Below are 7836 nucleotides of genomic sequence, written 5' to 3' on the forward strand. Positions count from 1 at the left end.
CTGGCTGCGTTGATGGGAGATTTTGGAGGCTGGTGTTGGGACCCCTTTGGCCCGTTGGAGGACCTCTCCTCAGAACGAGTGTGGGTGGCAGTGGGAACTTTGATCTGCCTGGCTGCTCCCCAGCGGAGTGTGCTGGAGCAGGCTCCATGGTTGCCTGAGCCTCATCTCCTGGGGCTGGAAATGTACCTCTTAAGGCTGCCTTCAAGGGGTTGCTGAAGGAGTAAGGGAGAGCATGATTGCAAAATGGGCACTTAAAAATAGTTCCTTTCCTCTTCACTGAAGTTGAGGTGAGGAGGAGGCAAAATGCCAAAGGTTCGCTTTGGACCACTTCCTTCTCTGGGGCTCTATAGAGACCCCCAACGGGTAACAGGGACGTCCTTTCATCTTCCTCTGTCCCACCCACTACAAGACTGAGATCCCAGCGGCCATGCCTTGCCACGGCTATCTAAGCACCTTTCCTCCTCACACCACCCTGCCTCAGACCCCAGCCCTGTCTCTCCATCTTTTCCTCCCCGACAGGCTCCAGCAGCTCCCTCCCCGTAGAGGCCACCTCTCCAGGTGTGAGGGCCTCTGATAAGTTGGGGGACCGACTTGGCTACCAGATCATAGTGGGATATTGTACAAAAGAATTCTGCACCCTCCCTGGACTTCAGTTCACCCACTGGAGGAAGGAGGCATGGGCAGCCGACGCCGGGTTCCCTCGCTGGAGGTCCCTCCCTCACCCTTGTCCCCGTCCCCCCAGCCGCTTCAAAGCCCCCTTCCCGGCCCACAGCCCCCGCCTCACCTCGCTCCACTGGCCTGGGGCCTCGGAGCCTCCTCCCCGGGCACCGACCGGCCAGGCCAGCCAGCGACACGGCCCCGCCACAACCAGACTCCTCCTTTTCCCGGCTTTTTTAAAGGGAAGTAACCTGACCCGACCGCTACTCCTCCCGGATTAACCCCGTACAGGCTGCCCGCCCACAGCTCCGCCCGGACTCCGCCTGCCCGTCCGCAGCTTCCCGGAGCCCCTGGGGTGGGAGTACCGGGGCCGCTCTCCGACGGCCAGTCCAGCGGGCCTGGGGTCGCTCTTCGTCCCTTCTCTCCCTACCCCCGGGGCGGAGTCCTCACGCACCTCGTGGTTGCAGCCCCCCGCCCCGCCCCCTCCTCAGCTGGACGGCTTGTGTCCCTGGGGGAGGGGCACAGAGCCTAGTCCTTCCAGGACCCCGGGGAGCCTCGCTCGTCCAGAAAAAGGGAGCGCGCACCCCACGAAGGAGGGTGTCGCAGATGATGGAATCCCGCCGCGACGTGATTGAACTTTCTTGATCTCTGACACTCGTTATGACCGGGCAGAGCGGCAGCAAGGCCTAGAGCTAAAAAATGACCGCAGCCAGGGGTCTGCGCACACATCCAGGCCCTGCGTCCGGAGGCAGCGAGACCTTGGACAGGGCACTCCCGGATCTCCAGGTGTCTTTTTATTTGGCAGTACCAGATGATAGCGCTGCTGCAACAAATTAACACAAATTTAGTGGCTGAATTCTTTTTATTCTTTTTTAATTCAGTTATTCTTTTTTAATTCTGTAGGTCAGAAGTCTGAGGTGGGTCTCACTGGGCTAAAATCGAGGTGTTGGTGGAGCTGTGTTCCTTCTGGAGGCTTTCTGGGAGGCTCTATTCCCTTTTCTTTTCCAACTTCTACAGGCTGTCCAGGACTCCCTGGATGGCAAAATCGGTTAAGCGCTGGGCTACCACCCAAAAGTTGGTGGTTCAAAGCCATCCAGACATGCCTCAGAAGAAAGGCCTGGCAATCTTCTGAAAGGTCACAGCCAGATAACCCTGTGGAGCACAGTTCTACTCTGACACACATGGGGCTGGTGACCATGCATAGGAATCAACTCATTAGCAACTGGTAAAGGCTGTCCATACTCCTTGGCTCATGACCCCCTTCCATCTTCAAAGCCTGCGATGGCTGATGGAGTCTTCCTCACTTCACACCACTCTGACCCTGACTCTTCTGCCTCCCTCTTCCACCCCAATAATTCAAGATAATTTTCCTATTTTAAAGCCACTAGTGAGCAACTTTAAATCCCCTTAGCCATGAAGCATAACGTTCCCAGGTTGCCAGGATTAGGAAGTGGACATCGGGGGCGGGGGTGGGGGTGGGTGGGCATCATTCTGCTTACTGCAATGCCTTCCAGAACACCAGGTTTAGAAGCAAAGGTAGAGCTGACCCACAACCTAGCCTGCTCACCTCTGCCCTCCCTGTGCCAGACTGGCTGCTTTCTGACTGTGCTTCGTGATTTTACTTGCACCTGCTCTTCCTTTGGAAAGGTGCAGTGGACTAGGGTGGCTCAAGTAGCAGTCTTGTTTCCCCTTTCTAATTTGCTGCAGTGATTTTAAAAACCAGATCAAAATTTATTGGAATATTAGTATTGTGGATAAAGTAAGTAAACTATGAGGGAGACCTGAGAGGCTATTTTGGCTTTTCCCAGAGGCCTCTTTTGTTCACTAACTCTTGGCTGTGCTGGAAAGCAGGGTGCCCAGTTAAGCCCCTCTCTCCACCCAGCTCTGGAGGCCTTTTTTTCCTCCAGGATCCTGCTTGCGGGAACTCCCAGCCCTGCCTCCACCCCCAGCATATCTGGCATAACCTCTATGCCTGATAAGCCATGGAAAGGCTCAGTCAGGCCCAGAGACACTCTTCTACTGTGGGTCCCTGCCTTTTCCCCGCAGGCTCTGAGGAGGTTTTGAGAGAGGTGATCATCCTGCAGCTGGAAGAAGTGTAACTCGACTTTCTGGAGGGCTGTGTGGGAAAGGAATGAAAGACACTTTCAGGAATTTAGCATAAGGAAATAGAATATTTATGTACAAGGTTTTTCACTGCAGTGTTATTTATAATAGGTGAAAATCAGAAATAGCCTAAATGTTCAGCAATGGAGGGTTGGTTAAATAAATTATTGTCCTCTAGTTTTGGGGGACATCTAGGTCAACTGGCATAACAAACTTTACTAAGAAAATGTTCTGTGTCCCATTTTGGTGAGTGGCGTCTGGCATCTTAAAAGCTTTCAAGAGGCCACCTAAGATGCATCATTTGGTCCCAACCCACTTGGAGCAAAGGAGAATGAAGAACACCAAAGACACAAGGAAAATATTAACCCAATAGACTAAAGGTCCACATAAACCACAGACTCTACCAGCCTGGGACCAGACTAGATGGTGCCTGACTACCAGTGATCACCCTGACAGGGAACACAACAGAGAGTCCTGGATAGCGTGGGAGAAAAGTGTGTAGCAGAAATCAAATTCCTGTAAAAAAATCAGACTTAAAGGTCTGACAGAGGTTGGAGGAACCCCCAAAACTATGGCCCCTGGACACTCTGTTAACCCAGAACTAAAACTATTCCCGAAGCCAACTCTTCAGACAAAGATTAGACAGGACTATAAAACAAAAAAATAACACAGGTGAGGAGTGTGCTTCTTAGTTCAATCAGATACATGTGACCAAATGGACAGCTCCTGTCCGGAGGCAGGATAAGAAGGCGGGAAAAGACAGGAACTGGTTGGATGGACACAGGAAACAAGGGGTAGAAAGGGGGAGTGTGCTGTCACATTGTGGGGATTGCAACTAATATCACAAAACAATACGTGTAAAAATTTTTGTATGAGAAATTAACAAGCTGTAAACTTTCACCTAAAGCACAATAAAATAACTAAATAAATTATGGTCCTTCCACATGACAAAATACTATACCACCATTAAAAATAAAGCAGGTTTAATAAACCAAACACTTCAAAAGCCAGAGTAGCAGGTATGGGGTTTTGGGGACCATGGTTTCATCTAGGTCAATTGGCATAATAAAATCTGTTAAGAAAACATTCTGCATCCCACTTTAGTGAGTGGCATCTAGGGTCTTAAAGGCTAGCAAGATGCCATCTAAGAAGCATCAATGGCTCTGAGCTCACCTGGAGCAAAGGGGAATGAAGAACACCAAAGACACAAGGTAATTAATTATGAGCCCAAGAGACAAACCCAAAAACTAAAACCAAACCACTGCCCTCGAATTGATTCTGACTCATGATGAGAAGAGACAGAAAGGGCCGCACAAATCAGAGACTATGTCAGCCCGAGATCAGAAGAGCTAGATGGTGCCCGGCTACAACTGATGACTGTCCTGACAGGGAACACAAAAGAGGATCCCTGATGGAATAGGAGAACTGTGGGATGCAGACCTCAAATTCTTGTAAAAAGACCAGACTTAATGGTCTGACTGAGACCAGAAGGACCCCGGAGGTCATGGTCCTCAGACCTTCTGTTAGCCCAAGACTGGAACCATTTCCAAAGCCAACTCTTTAGACAGGGATTGGACTGGACTATAAGACAGAAAATGATACTGGTGAGGAGTGAGCTTCTTGGCTCAAGAAGACACATGAGACTATGCGGGCAACTCCTGTCTGGAGGGGAGACGAGAAGGCAGAGGGGGACAGAAGCTGGCTGAATGGACACAGAGAATGCAGGGTGGAGAGAAGGAGTGTGCCACCTCATTAGGGGGAGAGCAACTAGGAGTATGTAGCAAGGTGTATATAAATTTTTGTATGAGAGACTGACTTGATTTGTAAACTTTCACTTAAAGCACAATAAAATGAAATAAAGCATGTTTTGGAACTAGTGAATGAAACCATGGAAGAATTTTTTTTAAATCTGAGAGTGATGAAGGCCATTGTAAGTTATTATAACCTGAAGCTTCAAAAGGAAAGACTGAGATATTTGACTACATAAACAAATAAGAAAGAAAAAGAAATTCTGCATTGCAAAAACCACCACAAGCAAAGTGGAAAGAAAGACTTTAAAGCAGGGTGGGGCAGGGGGAGGAATTGCAACTCAAAACACAGACAAAGCGCTCTCTAAAATACAAGGAGCTCCCACAAATCATTTTTAAACAAACCAACAATAACTTAAATGGGGGGGTGGAGGAGCAGAAATTGGCAAAGGGTATGAAGAGACAGTTAAGAGGAAAAAAGCTCAAATGCGAAAAGATGCTCAATAACGAAAATTAGAATTACAAAAAGGTGCTATTCTTCACTTGTCTGATCAGCAAAGATAAAAACAGCAGGTAACATGCTATGTTTACAGGGATGAGAGAACAGGCACCCTCCTGCCTTGCTGGTTGGTGAGTAAACTGATGCAACCTTGATAGAAGCAACTGGACAACAAACACGTGAACACATACCTGCTTTGACTCAGCACTTCCGCTTCTAGAAATTATTCTACAGATCTAGTCACACTTAGGTGAAGTGATGAATGTATAGGGCTCCTCACTGCAACACTGTAGCTGGAAATAACCTAAAAGTCCACCAGTAGAAACAGAATAAAAGAACTACTATTATTGCACAGCCATATTTTTTTGTTTATACGATGGAATGCTACATAAAACTATTAAAAAAAAAATTAGGATGCTCTTTATGGCAAATCTCCAAGATATTTTCTTAAGTAATAAAAGCCAAGTATAGAGCGGGGTGCAACAGTGTACCAACTATATTTCAAAAGGGAAAAGCATATATGCCCATAATTTGCTCTTAAATATGCATATATTGATTCAAAAGTCACACAAGAAACTGGAAACACTCATTATCTCCTGGAAAGTGAACTGGGCATCTGGAGAACAGGATGGGAAAGAGACTTTTTCATGTGTCCTTTTGTTCTTTTGAATGTCAAACCATGTAAAATAACGCTGTATATCCAACATATAAATAAAAGTTCAAGACAAAAAGACCAGAAGATTAACAGATTTTATGACAAAAGTTAAAAACTTTTATGTTTATGGATGGAATAATTTTATGCCTGGGACTTGCTTTGAAATAACGAAGATGGGGTGGGGAAGTCAGGACTGCTCAATCCAACAATGATTGAAAATAGGGGAAAATCCGAAACAACCTAGTATTCGGTAACAGGGAATTGGTTAAATAAATTATGATCCTCCCTGGTGGCACAGTGGTTAAGAGCTCAGCTGCTAACCAAAAGTCAGCAGTTCGAATCCACCAGCCGCTCCTTGGAAACCCTGTGGGGCAGTTCTGTTCTGTCCTATAGGGTCGCTATGAGTGGATTCTGACTCGATGGCATCAGTCTCCTCATCGTCCTCTGTGTGAAAAAAAAAAACTCTATGCCGACATTTAAAAAATAATAAATCATGTTTTAGAAGCACAGGAAGATTTTTTTTAAAAAATAATAATGAATTGGGAAGATCTTTCTAAGTATTTTACAAAACCCAGAAGCCACGAAAGGAAAGATTGATAAATTTGACCGCATGAAAATAAAAATCTCTGCATTGCAAAAACTACCACAAGCAGTCAAAAGGAAAACGTCATCCTGGAGGAAAAATTAGCCATATGTTGGTAGCTGTTGAAACCAAGAAATGGGTACATTGGGGGTTTATTATTGGTGTTCTTACTACTTTTGAGTATGTTTGCCAATTTCCATAATAAAAGGGAAAAAAGAATATAAATACGTACAAACTTCTGTAGGCAAAAGACAAATAGTACACTGGGCAAAAATATTTACAACATATATAGCAAACAGGATTAATATCAATATTTTTAAATGTTCTATAAGGTGACTGTCTTAGTCATCTGGTGCTGCTATAACAGAAATACCACAAGTGGATGGCTTTAACAAAGAGAAATTTATTCTCTCACAGTCTAGGAGGCTAAAAGTCTGAATTCAGGGTGCCAGCTCCAAGGGAAAGCTTTCTCTCCCTGTTGGTTCTGAGGCAAGGTCCTTGTCATCAATCTTCCCCTTGTCTAGGAGCTTCACAGCATAGGGACCCTGGGTCCAAAGGACGTGCTTTACTCCTGGAACTGCTTTCTTGGTGGTATGAGGTCCCCCTGTCTCTCTGCTCTCTTCTCTCTTTTATATCTCAAAAGAGACTGATTTAAGACAAAATCTAATCTTGTACACTGAGTCCTGCCTCATTAACATCATAGAGGTAGGGTTTACAACGAATTAGAAAATCACATCAGATGACAAAATGGTGGACAATCACATAAAGCCGGGAATCATGGCCGAGCCAAGTTGACCCACATTTTGGGGGGACACAATTCAATCCATAATAGTGACTTAAGAAAAAAAATAAAGACAACAAAATTGAAAACTGGGCAAAGGATTAGATCACAGAAGAATTCACAGAAGAGGAAATTAAAAAGGCCAATCAACACACTAAAAGATGTTCAACCTTAGTAGTAGCCAGGAAAAGAAACGTCAAAGCGGGGAGTTGTCAGTGTTGGCCCGAGGTATTGGCAAAGGCCAAGAAGACTGATAACATCTAGCTTTGGTCAGTGTGTCGTCAATCAGCATTTTTATATATACCTGGGGGGACTTGCAAATTATTTCGACCTTTTAAGAAAGTAAAATGACAGACCTATCAAAAAATTTTAAATCGCTTACCCTTTGACCCAGTGATCTTGCTTTGGGGAATTTGTCCTAAGCCCAAAGAGAATGCTACCAGTACTTAAGGAGGCAGGTGGCAGGAGGTTTATTGCAGCATTCCTTGTTACAGGGGGAAAAAAAAAAAAAAAAAGAGGCCAAAACACCCACAGGGGACATTTTAACAATTTACGAAACATCCATTGAAAACACTACACAACATATAAAGAGAATGAGTTAATTCTGGTTTGGGTTGTGTCTTAAGGAATGAGTTGTATTAGCCAGATGGACAGGTGGGGAGAAGGCTGCAGGAAGCAAAGGGACCAGCACAAGTGAAAAAAAAAAAAAGCAAATCCATTGCCATCGAGTCAATTCCGACCCTATAGGACAGAGTAGAAATGCCCCATAGAGTTTCCAAGGGGCACCTGGTGGATTTGAACTGCCAGCCT

This window comes from Loxodonta africana, chromosome 13, assembly GCF_030014295.1.
Source record: "Loxodonta africana isolate mLoxAfr1 chromosome 13, mLoxAfr1.hap2, whole genome shotgun sequence".
NCBI classification, from domain to species: domain Eukaryota; kingdom Metazoa; phylum Chordata; class Mammalia; order Proboscidea; family Elephantidae; genus Loxodonta; species Loxodonta africana.